The sequence below is a fragment of the Ammospiza nelsoni genome, chromosome W (assembly GCF_027579445.1).
Source record: "Ammospiza nelsoni isolate bAmmNel1 chromosome W, bAmmNel1.pri, whole genome shotgun sequence".
In the NCBI taxonomy this organism is placed as follows: domain Eukaryota; kingdom Metazoa; phylum Chordata; class Aves; order Passeriformes; family Passerellidae; genus Ammospiza; species Ammospiza nelsoni.
The window spans coordinates 6,142,552-6,155,933 of record NC_080668.1 but is presented as its reverse complement, the minus strand read 5'-3'; positions in this window follow the sequence as shown (position 1 = coordinate 6,155,933).

Sequence of the window (13,382 nt, the reverse complement as noted above, 5' to 3'; positions counted from 1 at the left end):
GATCCTCCGTTACCTTGTTGACAGCTTGTGGATCCTGTACTAACTGGTATGACCCATCAGGTTTGCAGACTGGTAGGATAGGGGTTTTAAAATCAGATTGACATTCTTTTAATAATCCTAGATGCAAAATTTTCTCAATTACTGGGCTAATTCCTTCCTTATCCTCCCTCCTCAAGGGATACTGTTTAACCCTGAGAGGCTGCTTTCCCTCTTTTAGCCTGATCTGTATAGGGGGAGCATTTTTCGCTCTCCCTGGTACATCAGAGGCCCATATCCCAGGGAATACCTGATTCATTATCTCTTCATCAATTTCAGTTTCCCTCGTGACTTCGCTGGTGGTTAATATCAAACTCAATATTTCTAAATACTTTTGATCATTTACCTCCAGAGTCATCTCCCCATTTTAAAATGTAATAGTTGCCTGTAATTGTCCCAGCAAATCTCTGCCCAAAAGTGGCTACCGGGAGTTGGGCATATATAGAAATTTGTGGATCCCCCACTGCTTTCAGTTTGTATTTTAGCAGCCTAAAGAAAAATGCCTTTTTAGTTTGGCTGGTCCTCCCGTAACTATAGCATAATCATCCCCTATGGGCATCAAGGCTGTATTTAGAACTGAGTACGTTGCCCCTGTATCGACTAGGAATTTTACTTCTTTTTCTATTTCCCCCAGCTTCAGATTTACAACCAGAGGGCCTGCTGGGGTAGTCTCCTCCAGTCCCCTCTAATCCTCTTGCACATGGGCAACCATCCCTCTCCTTTGATTGCCTTGACCATTCTTTTTACATTTTGGACAGTCCTTCTTCCAATGGCCCTGTTTCTAACAGTTTGTGTGGAGAGTTTAGTTCAAGCATGGTTCAAAGAAAAAGGCCATGAAGGCATACAGTTGAGAGAAAAGTAAAAGGTAGTTGCAAAGCAGTTCCAAAAGCAGTTCCCAGGCTGATTTCTATAAACAATTAGGCTCTCTCATGCATCACTTTATAAACAATAAGGTTCTCAGACAGTCTTCCCATAACAAGCAAAACACCCTCTCTGGGAAAAGATGGCACCCTGGGAACAGATATGGAAGTTTTGGGAACCTTTCATATCACAGTGGGAACACTGGTTCTGTTTTTAATAAACAATTATAGGTATTGTAAAACAAAAGGAGTGGTTAGAGTTTTCTCTGTTAGCCTATCGTGAGCTTGGATTTTGTAATATGCATGAAGTTAATTAACACTATTATATAAAGTGGCTGATCGATGCATCAAAGGATGGTCGTCTCCCTTCACTTAAATAAATGGTGACACCCGGACTTGATAGCGAACACCACGGGGATTGCTAACACCACGGGAAGTGAGGAACGGTTTGGGTTCCGAAGCAGCCGGAACGGCAAATAAGCGCAGAGAAAAAAGCAGAGGAAAACCCGCCGAGACGCGCCGTGCCTTAGGCAACCGTACAGACGGGCCTGGCCGATACGTGCGGCCGTGACCTTGAGGAGCTGCAAAGTGCGCACTTACGATATAGGTATGGAAAGGCAAGCCGCATATAAACTTTTTATTACTTTCCTGCAAAAAAGGCAGATTAAGGGGATAGATTTACAGAAAGAATTACCGGGTCTTTTGGCTTATGGTTTGGAAAGGGGTATCTTTGTAAATCCCCACACGGTTCACGAGTTGTCGGAATGGCGTAAATTTGGTGCTATATTATGGCAGGCTACGTTAGACGATGATAAAACTGCTAGGAAGTGGGGTAAATTATGGCGGGTCGTTAATACAGAACTGTTGCAGTTTCAGGCTGAAAAAAGGGCTGCTCACCAGGCTACTGCCGCTCATGATCGTAACAAAGAATACGATCAAGACAGGGAGTTTGATAAGGAGTCGGGAACTCCTCTCGGCCCCGCTACGAGGACGGTTTTATTACCAGCCTCACCACCTCCCTCGGCGAGCCAGGCTGCGAGCCAGGCTGCGAGCCAGGCTATAAGCCAGGCTCCACAGAGCGCTGTATTACCCGTTTTGCCGCCTCCTTTAACAAGCCAGCCGCCCTAATGAGCCAAGCTCCGCAGGGTGCTTTATTGTCTGCCTTGCCGCAGGCTACATGGAGCACTTCTGAGTCTCCCGTATCTGCTGTATCGCAGCAGCCGGGGCCAAAAACGCATACTCCGTTCCCAAAAAGCAATCAGTCGATCCCTGGGGCAGAAAACGACCTAGCGGCGACGATTGCGAGGGATAGACGAGATGCGTGGGCTGCCCTGGCCAAAGATGCAACAGAAAAGGGAGATCAAGAGCTGATAAGTACGGCTAGTGAACTGGCTTGTCCTGTTGTCTTCACTCCTCAGGCCGGGGGGGGCCTACAAGTGACAATCACTGCTCTTGACTGGAAAATGTTATCTCAATTGCGAGCTACTGTTAGTCAGTTTGGATTTAAAAGCGAACCAGCCAAACAAATGCTCGACTATATTTTTGACACCAGCATCCTTCTCGTTAATGATTGTCGTGGCATAGTTAAATTAATTTTTACTCAACATCAACAATTGCTGTTTGATGGTCATTGGCAAGCGCTCATTAGCAAGTGCGTGGCAGTTCAAAGGCAGCCAGGTGACCCCCTCCATGGCGTCACTGTTAATGAGCTTATGGGTCTGGGACCTTTCCTTTGTACTGAGGCACAAGCCTTAATAGGTCAGGAGAAGTGCCGGGAGGCAATGAGGTTAGTCAGACTCGCAATAGAAAGGGTAAAGGAACCAGGAGGGATACCAGTATATATGGGAATTAAGCAAGGCAGAGAGGAATCATTTGGCGCTTTTATTGATAAAGCTGCTGCTGCAATTGAGAGAGCTGGCGTGCCGGAATATATGCGCGGGGCCCTCCTTAAACAGTGTGCACTTCAAAATTGTAATTCTGCTACTAGGAATGTACTTAATACCTTAGGTGCGAATTGGACTATAGAGGAGGCATTAGAGAGGATGGCTCTCGTACCGACCGGGCAGCAGGCTTTTGTGGTAGACGCGATCAAACAGTTAGGAATAGGCTTGCAAGAACAGGCAAAGTCCTCTCAGAGTCAGGTGTTAGCCGCTCTTACACCTCTCCAAGCGTCAGCCGCCTTTGCAGCATCAAATAAAGGGGGCCACATGAAATGCTACCGATGCGGAGGCACGGGCCACGTACGCCGGGAATCCCAGGCTGTCCGAATCTGGTGCCAGAAGTGCCGTATGGACACTCATAATACGAGCTCTTGTATACGGAGGTCTGGAAACTTCCCCAGGAGAGCATATTCCCGCAGCGGCCGCACCCAGACACAAGTTGCTGCTGCAACAACAACACCCCCCCGTGCCTCCAACCCTCCGCAGCAGGGAGCCTCCAACCCACTGCAGCTGGGAGCCTCGGCATGGACCTGGCAGCCGCAGTAGACGTGACACTGATGACTCCGCACCCGCAAAAAATCCCAACGGGGATCCAAGGACCTATTATTATACAGAACAAAGTGGTGGGTGCTCTGCTATTCGGAAGATCTTCTGCATCTATGTTGAGACTGTTTGTTTTGCCTGGCGTTATTGACGCGGATTACACGGGAGAGATTATGATAATGGCTTACACCCCTTTTCCTCCTCTTCAAATAAATAAGGGACAAAGGATTGCTCAGCTGGTACCGCTTGAGCAAATGACTAAAGGAATACAACCCATAAAAAGTCAAGAGAGGAGAAAAAGTGCTTTTGGTTCCACAGGAGGACTTATTTTGTTAACTTTAAATCTTGCCGAGAGACCCAAGAAAAAGGTAGAAGTAGAATTTAAAGGACAAAAAAGGTCATTTTCAGGTCTGCTGGATACTGGAGCAGATTCCAGCATTATTAGTCCTAACTGCTGGCCTCAGCACTGGCCTTTGCAGCCAGCAGCCACTGCAGTATCCGGGGTCGGAGGATTTACCCTGGCTAGCCGCTTGCCCCCCCTCCGAGTTTATATTGATGGGAAACAGCTTACAGCAATTTTTTCAGTGGTGCAGTTACCACCTACTGTTCAATGCCTTATAGGTCGGGACATTATGGCTCAGCTAGGGGTGGTCTTGACAAATGAACACCCTTTGGAGTAAAAGCCATTGCTTGGACTTTCCCAATTCCCATCACCTGGATCGTTGACACCCCGGTATGGGTTAAGCAATGGCCTTCGAAAGGGGAAAGTCTTCAACACGCACATCAGCTCGTCTCAGAACAGTTTCAACAGGGACACTTGCGTTTATCTACCAGCCCCTGGAATACTCCAATTTTTGTAATTAAAAAGAAGGGAAATACAGGCTGCTCCATGATTTGCGTGCTGTTAATGAGCAGATGGAACCTATGGGCTCATTACAACCTGGATTACCTAACCCAGCCATGATCCCGATGGATTGGCCTTTGCTGATTATTGACCTAAAGGACTGCTTTTTTACTATCGCCCTCCACCCGCAGGATATGCGACAGTTTGCTTTCACATTACCTGCGATTAATAAAGAAGCACGTGATCAGAGGTTTGAATGGACCGTTCTTCCGCAGGGCATGCGCAACAGCCCCACCTTGTGTCAGCTTTATGTCAGTGCAGCTTTGCAACCTCTTAGAAAGCAATGGCCTAATACAGTGATATATCATTATATGGATGATGTATTGTTTGCTCAGCCGATGCCTTTCACACAACAACAAGTCCAGGAAATAAGAACCACACTGGCACAATACTCTCTAGTAGTAGCTCCTGAGAAGATCCAAACAACTGCTCCCTGGAAATACCTGGGATGGTCTATGACTGAACAAACTGTCAAACCTCAAAAGCTGCAATTAAAAACAAAAATAACCACCTTAAATGATGCTCAAAAATGCTTGAGTGATTTACAGTGGTTAAAACCAATGGTGGGAATACCCAATGAGCTGCTCGATGAGTTGCGTCCACTGTTGAAAGGAACTGACCCAACTCATCCGGTGTGTATTACTGACAAACAACAGCGGGTCATTCAGCAAATTATGGACTGTGTTATGCATGGACATGTTCATCGAAGGGATCCAGACTTACCCATAGATCTGACCATTTGGAAGGGCCCACAGTATCTTTTGGGAGCACTTACGCAATGCAAGCAAGAAACGGGGGAAACACGGATATTAGAATGGATCTCCCCCCCACTGCAGCAAAGTAAGACTCTTTTTCAAAAAATTGAAATGTTAGCGGATCTGATAAAGAAGGGCAGAGAAAGGATGTTGCAGGTGGCTGGGGCAGAACCAGCTGCCATCAAGATACCAATGAAAAAGGATACCTTGGACTGGTATTTGACTAATTCAGAGGAACTGCAGCAAGCTCTCTTAGGTGCATGTTGCCCTATTGAAACATATCAGCTTCGACCAGCTTTGATTCAATGGATAGGGGACTGGGACTGGATAACTCGTCCAAAGCGAGAGAATTCTCCTATCTCAGGTGCCATTACTGCATTTACAGACGCTGGCAGGAAATCAAGAACTGCTGCAATAACCTGGCAAGAAAAGGGAGTATGGAAGCATCATATTCTGCAGGCGGAAGCAGTGGACAGCCTACAAACCATGGAACTGTTAGCAGTGGTATGGGCAATGGCACAATTTAAGGAACCTTTGAATGTTGTTACGGACTCTCTGTATGTAGCAGGAGTTGTAGCAAGAATTGAAGACGCTTCCATAAAAGAGGTGCAAAATCAAAGACTATATGAACTACTATTGCAGTTAAAGAGAGCTACAAGATCCAGGGAACATGCTTATGCTGTAATTCATATTAGAAGTCACAAATGGGATGTTGGTTTAGGTGAAGGGAATGATAGGGCAGATAGATTGGTCACCATTACCCAAAGCACACGTCTGTCAAGTGACCAATTGGCTCGAGAGGCCCACTCAATGTTTCACCAAAATGCAAAAGGCTTAAGCAGAGAATTTAAGATAACACAGAAGCAAAAGCCATTGTGAGGGCTTGCCCGACTTGTAGTCACCATAATGGGGGAAGTGGTTTAGGCCTAGGAGTAAACCCACGAGGCCTGCAAACAAATGAATTATGGCAAATGGATGCTACACACGTCCCTAGTTTTGGCAGACTAAAGTATGTACATGTGTCCATTGATACTTATAGCAAATATATATGGGCAACAGCTCAGACAGGAGAAAGAGCTATACATGTGGAAAGACATTTGTACAGTTGCTTTGCAGTGATGGGTACACCGAAAAGAATTAAAACAGATAATGGTTCTGCCTATATCAGTCAAAGGATAGGGAAATTCTTAAGAAGTTGGGGGATTGAACATGTTACAGGTATCCCAAATTCCCCAACAGGGCAGGCCATCATCGAAAGGGCACATGGTACCTTAAAGAAGTATTTAGCCAAGCATGAGGAAGTAACTGACCCCCAAGCAAGATTATTAAAAGGTTTATTTGTGATTAATCATTTGTGTGTGTTTGGAAATGTAGGGCAACCCCCAGCAGAACTACACTATAAGCCACAAGAGATTGGTGAACAGAAAAAAGAAGTATGGGTAAAATACCGAGATCCCAAGACAGGGTTATGGAAGGATCCTGCTAAGGTCCTGTTCTGGGGAAGGGGATATCTTTGTATTTCCACCCCTACAGGAGCATTGTGGGTACCTGCCAAGTGGACTAAACCTGTTCTTGATGCAGCGATTGGTGAACCAACTCACGGAAGAGGACAAGGACCGTCTGGAGAAGAAGCTGCTCCTGATCCCGCGACCACTACTGCCACAACTGAAGGGACACTCGAAAGCGATTGACAGGGCCATAACACGCCGTTGCCGGACGACCAGGGAACTGATTGACATTATTGAATCATTATCATCTTTCCATATAAGAGGACCGGCAAAAGAGAACTGCCTTGAATGTCACAGCCCAAATTGTGCTGCTTGGGTTGCACTGTGTTGTGGGGGTTGTGATAAGACCTTGTGGGTGGATCAGTTGTCGCTTTTTCATTTATGGTGTAACACCTGTAATTATAGACATACCTGGGAACATAATTGGGAGTGGGCACTACGGAATCAGACAGGGCTAAATACTGCCTCAGCTTTAGACCTTTATGAATCTCATGAGCAGAAAATCTTGGCCTATTATCGGTGGGAGATAGAGTGTATTTTGAAAAGGATTAAAGCTCAAAGTGCATCATATATAGCCTCTGTGAGGTGTAGAAAACTGGTACCTTTAACACAACATTCTGTTGTAGGGCCTATAAGAGGAGATCCCAATCAGGCATTAGATAACTGCATTAGAAGGTTACAAAGGTGTGGTTCTCAGGTCTCGGGAACAGTAAGGTTAAAAACTAATAAGAAAAAGAAGGTCAAAGTAAAAACAGAAAAATGAGGTTTACTTTTGTTATATTGCTTGGTGTAGTGGTAGCTGAAGAATTAAGGGTAACACACTTTAGTCAACCTAGAGATAATGTATGGATAACGCTTGCTAGACAGATTAATCAGTCATCGCTTTGTCTCAGCCTTGGAGGAGTTACTAATCCATTTCGAACGTGTTTGGTAGGGCTACCAGTATGGTCTCCTCAAGAATTCTGCAGTCTTATTAATAACCGCGCCTTATGTATGTGCAATATAATAAATATTAAATTGCCCGCACAAAAAGGGTATACTGCCAGTCAGAGTGACGGCTACCACCAATGCCTGCTAATTCAATCACTTAATACTCCTTTGCATTCCCCACCTGAGGAGTTAGGTCTTTTTGGAAGTGCAAATGCTAGCATGACCAGCACTTCCAACGGTGGGTGGTTCAGCTTTGATTACTCTAATTTTCAAAAGATGAATCAGCATAAACAGACATGGGCTACTCTGGATTCATCTCTAAGCCCAGACATAGTGTCCAAACAGCTTTATAACCAATGTAAAGGCTCTAGTATCATGACACCTAAGAAATTACCCACAGGGATATTTCTAATTTGCAGAGATAGAGCCTGGAATGGTATACCAGCCCAGCCGCAGGGTGGACCTTGTTATTTAGGCAAATTATCATTATTCCACCCTAATATATCTGTGTTAATGCAACTAAGTCATAAGACAAGCAGGCAAAGGTGCAGCTTACATAACTTAGACTGTAGTCAAATAGGAGATCCATGGTTCTGGAGTAAATTTAAACAAGTGGTGGTTGCAACTCTCCTACCAGGAGGTGCTGCAAGCAAAGCAATGACTTTAGCAAAACAAATTGGGTGTTGGGCTAAGGGTGAATTGAATAAGACATCACAGATATTAGATATGTTAACTGCAGATGTACAGAGTGTTAATCACGCTGTTTTACAAAATAGAGCTGCCATAGATTTTTTACTGCTAGCACAAGGCCATGGGTGTGAAGCGTTTGAAGGGATGTGTTGCATGAATTTATCTGATCATTCTGTATCTATTCATGCTAAGATAAAAGAGCTACGGCTAGGGCTTAACAGCCTTAAGGAAGAAGAAGGATTGGGAATTGATGAGTGGCTTAAAAGTTTAGGATTGGGACCATGGTTAAGAAACCTTGTAATATATGCTATAGGGATATTAGGTGTACTCTTATTGCTTTTACTTATTTTACCTTGTTTCTGTAGTTGTATCCAAAATATGGTTAGTAGGATGATAGAGAAAACCTGGCAAACTAACCTCCTTTCTCAAAAAGAAAAAGACGGGGGAAGTGTGGAGAGTTTAGTTCAAGCATGGCTTAAAGAAAAAGGCCATGAAGGCATACAGTTGAGAGAAAAGTAAAAGGTAGTTGCAAAGCAGTTCCAAAAGCAGTTCCCAGGCTGATTTCTATAAACAATTAGGCTCTCTCATGCATCACTTTATAAACAATAAGGTTCTCAGACAGTCTTCCCATAACAAGCAAAACACCCTCTCTGGGAAAAGATGGCACCCTGGGAACAGATATGGAAGTTTTGGGAACCTTTCATATCACAGTGGGAACACTGGTTCTGTTTTTAATAAACAATTATAGGTATTGTAAAACAAAAGGAGTGGTTAGAGTTTTCTCTGTTAGCCTATCGTGAGCTTGGATTTTGTAATATGCATGAAGTTAATTAACACTATTATATAAAGTGGCTGATCGATCAATAAATCCGAGTTCGATGCATCAAAGGATGGTCGTCTCCCTTTACTTCCATAAGTTTGCACATTGATTTCTGCCTAATTGAGGAGGGCCTTGCCTGAGTGGTCCGTGACGGCTGTCACGTTTTTCTCTCTGCTCCTCCTGCATTATTGCTATTAAGTTTTTCATCCCTCTTTTATACCCCTCTTCTCTGTTGTTAAAGACTCTCCAAGCCTCCCCAATAAATTTTCTAAATTCCGTGCATCTTCTTCTCGGATTTTTTGGAGTTCGTGCCTAATATCCCCGGTGGACTGTCCCAGAAATAGATTAATTAGTTGTTGTATCCCCACATCAGATGCAGGGTTCAGTGGTGTATAGCATCGCATTGCGTTTCTCAGGCGGTCTAGGAACTCTGTGGAGGATTCTGAGGGTCCCTGTTTAATAGCATATAAAGTTGACTAATTTATAGTTTTAGACATTGCTCTTTCCACACCCAATATAATCCAATCCTGATAACTCTTTAGCCTCTGTCTTTCTTCTGGTTGGTTCAGGTTCCAGCCTGGGTCCTGAAGTGGAAAATGCTCCTTTAGATCCACTTGTTGATGTCCAAAGTGGTCTGCTACCGGGTCCCCTGCTGGTTTTAAAACCATCTGTTTTTCTGTTTCAGTGAATGCGTCTAATAACAATTGAATATCACTCCAGTCTGGATTGTGCTGCTTCATAATGTATCGTAGATGTTTACCAGTGTTTACTGGGTCATTTCAGTAATTTCCCGCAACCCTTTCCCATGCTTCCAAATCAAGGGTGGAGAAGGGCACCTTAACCAATATCTTTTCTCTGACTGGTATCACTGTCTCCCATAAAGGGGCCTGCAGTATTTGTCCTCTGGTTTGGGATGCAATTGGGCTGCCTGGAGGGGTTGGAGCTGGTGTCTTCTCCAAAGGAGGAGGAGTAGGAGTAGGAGTAGTAGGCGGAATAGGTGGAATAGGTGGAGTAGGAGGAATAGGTGGGATAGGTATAATAGGTGGAGTAGGTGGTGTAGGTGGAATAGGTGGTGCTGATGCCCCTCCTAAGTCTCTACCCCTTCCCCCCTTCCCTCCCAAGTGAGGGCTAAATAGGTCGGCTAGATCTTGTTCTTGTTCCTCTAGTGCTGCGTGATAAACTTTATCTGTCCTGGTGCATCTCTGTCTTATGCTACAGGCTGAGCAGCACCGTTTAAGTTCTCCCATTTTGCTTCTGTTTTCTCTTTGAAGACCCAGAACGAGGGGGTCAGAGGGGGCCCTGATGCCACAGTCCCTTTGCCAATCAGGGTTATTTCAGAGGGAGAAGAACATATCACAGTAAGAAACCTCCTCTCATTTCCCTTCTCTCCGTAGAAGCAACATTAGCTGTAACAGGGTATTATATTCCAATGTACCTGTAGGAGGCCACCTTGCCCTCTCCTCTAGGCAATACAATGGCCACCAATGGGAGCAATTTTAACTAGGCTTTTTTTTTTTTTCCATGTCCCCTTTGCATCCTATTTCTTTCCAGTGTGCCAAGACACACCCTAATGGGCTGGCCTTAGGTACTACCTTACTCTGCCTTGCTCCCATTATATCTTTTAGAGCAAGCTTAGCTTATTCAGTTCCGAATGTTCAAATATGAGTCACAAATCAAAAACTTTTTTTTAAAGTTATGATAAAAAAAATTATTCAACCAAAATAAAAATAGTAATAAAAATTTAATAATTAATCAAATAACCACATTTAAGTATTAATAGCTAAATTAATAATCAATAATAGTTTAAGTACTTTTAATATTATTAAAATATCAATAATTAATTTATTAGTTAATAGATCATAATCAACCATTAACTTCTATTCATTTGTTGTTTGCCCAGTCCCACACAAATTTACGAACTTCTAAGGGTTCAATCCAAACCACTGGGGAGAAAAGAAAAGAAAAATTCCTTAGTTCTGTCTTTTGATACTAAGGCTGTGCCACTCCTTCATCCTTTCCCAATCTTCTTAAAAAACGTCCCAGGTTTCAGGGACTAGGTGGCTTTTTCCGCAGATTAAACTCACTATTTCACACCTTGCCTGTTCAACCCCTGGGTTATATTATCTCAGCAATTCAGGGGTGCATGCACGACACATGGATCTCGGTCTATGTGAAATACAATACCACCTCCTCTGACACTTTAAACATCGGAGGAGAACCCAAGCTGTGTGCCAGTCTGGCTCCCAGCAAAAAGCTGTAAATCTGCACACAAAACAGGGAATCACCCCTTCCAGACCCCAACTCAAGGGGTTTCTAAGCACGCATTCAACTGGCGGTTGTTCCCAGTCAAAGGCTAGATAGCAACTTGTTGAACTGTGGTATATCCCTCCCAAGAACACTGTCTCTCCCTCTGTCCTCCCATTCTATGACTTCCCAGTCCCCTGCTGGATGAAGAGACTGACTTGGTTCAAGCTGAAACCACCTGTGTAGAGCCTGTCTGGGAGGCTGGGCTCTCTCGGCCTGGACTTCAAGTTCTGCAGCCACCGTGGGGAAATCACCTCCCCCTTGTAGCAAAAACCAAGCAGCAAACCCCTTAATGCAAAGGATCTCCCAGTAACAACTTTTAACACTGAAGGGCAGTGTTATCACACAGCAAACACTTAACCCTTAGCCTTAGCTGGCTACCTTTAGCTGGTTCCTGCCTGTTACCAACTAGCGATGCGATGCTTGCAAATTCCAACTTGTACCACGCTCTCACCAGCTGCTCTATCAGCTTAGCGGTGTTTAAAGCAACCTCGCAAACCACGGCTTGTGCCCATGCCCACTAGCTGCTCTATCAGCTAGGTACGCCTAGAGCAGTTTTGCAAGCCCTGGCTTAAGCCCCCGCACCGTGCTGGTGCTGCCGCCCAGGGCTGCTGCCCGTGGCCCAGGGCCGCACGCATCCTCTCACTAGTGTTGCCGCTGCGCATGCACTTCCTAGCAATGCTGCAACACGCTGCGAGCCCCTGTTTATTAGCGGTGACTCACACGGCACCTCTGCTGCCTTTCCCCTTAAAGCAGTTATCTCTGAGCAGTGATCAGCATGATTCACCATTTCACTGAGACAGAGTAGAAATTTTCCAGAGTAGAAATCCATTTTGATTTAGATGAAATGTATATCTTTATGTGTGTAGTTTGAAAACATAGCTATTTAGCCTGACTGAAAAAAGCCTAGGCTCAGAGAAACTGCTTCAGTGAAGGACAGAGATAAGTGAGGGGGAGACAGAGGGTGATAGAGAGAAACAGACTACTGTGGCTAGACGAACTCAAGGGGTTCCTTTGCCCCAGTGGTTTGGACTCGACCCCTGGGAGTTTGTGAATCCTGTGAATTATTGGATAGATAGAGGAGATGAACGAGTTCATTTAGAGGGGCTTTATTGGACTTCAGCTGGTAATATAGTAAGTCTGGACTGGGAAAAACCTGCCATAGAGGATTTAGATTTCCCTGTAATAAACGGAATAGCCTGCCTCTGCGGGCAATTCCTGAGAGCCTTTGGTGCATCAAGAGGCCGGCATGCTGCGTGGGTATTATTGCAGTGTGGAGTTTGTGAGAGACGCTGGTATTGCTGTTCTAATAAGCATCAGGGCATATGCCCCGAGTGTAAATTAAAGTTTCCTGATCAAGCTGATTCAGAAACTAAGATCTTAAAGCTTGTGTGTGGGAAATCACATCTGATATCTGCCACCTGGAGTTGTGTGTGGGAGGAAGACTGCAAAACTACTGTGAAGCTCTGTGAAGAGAGGTTTGGGTGGAAGCGAGATAGGGCAAGGAGAAGGAGATAGCTGGAACTAACCAGAGCAAGGAAGTTCCTCAGGCTAGCCCCTCGGGGTGCATCTTGGCCCACTGGAAAGAAGTCACCAGTAGGGTGGGCTCTGAGAATAAAAAAGATCTGATCCAATATTGCACCCGCTGGTGGCCATTATACAGGTTAGAGGACGGAGCCAAGTGGCCACCCACTGGAACTTTAGATTATGATACCTTACTGCAGTTAATGTTGTTTTTAAGATGGGAAGGTAAATGGGATGAGGTTTTGTGTGCTGATATGTTTTTTATTTTAAGAAATCACCAAGAATGGCAAAGGGACTGTGGGATCAGACCGCCCTCGGACCCACTTGTCATAGCCCTTGAAAAAGAAAACAAGGCAAAGAGGGGGCAAATCAAATGTTGTTGTTCAGCATGAAGTATAGGACAATGGTGTATGAGATCAGACAAGGTTTATCATTCTGAGGAGCAAGAACAAGATACATTTGAGTGGATGAAAGCTCCTCCTAAGAGGAGGGAGGTTGAGGATGAGGATGAGGAAGAAGAGGACTTCCCCAAAAAGGAGGAGGACACAGGCTGGGAAGGCGCATCCAC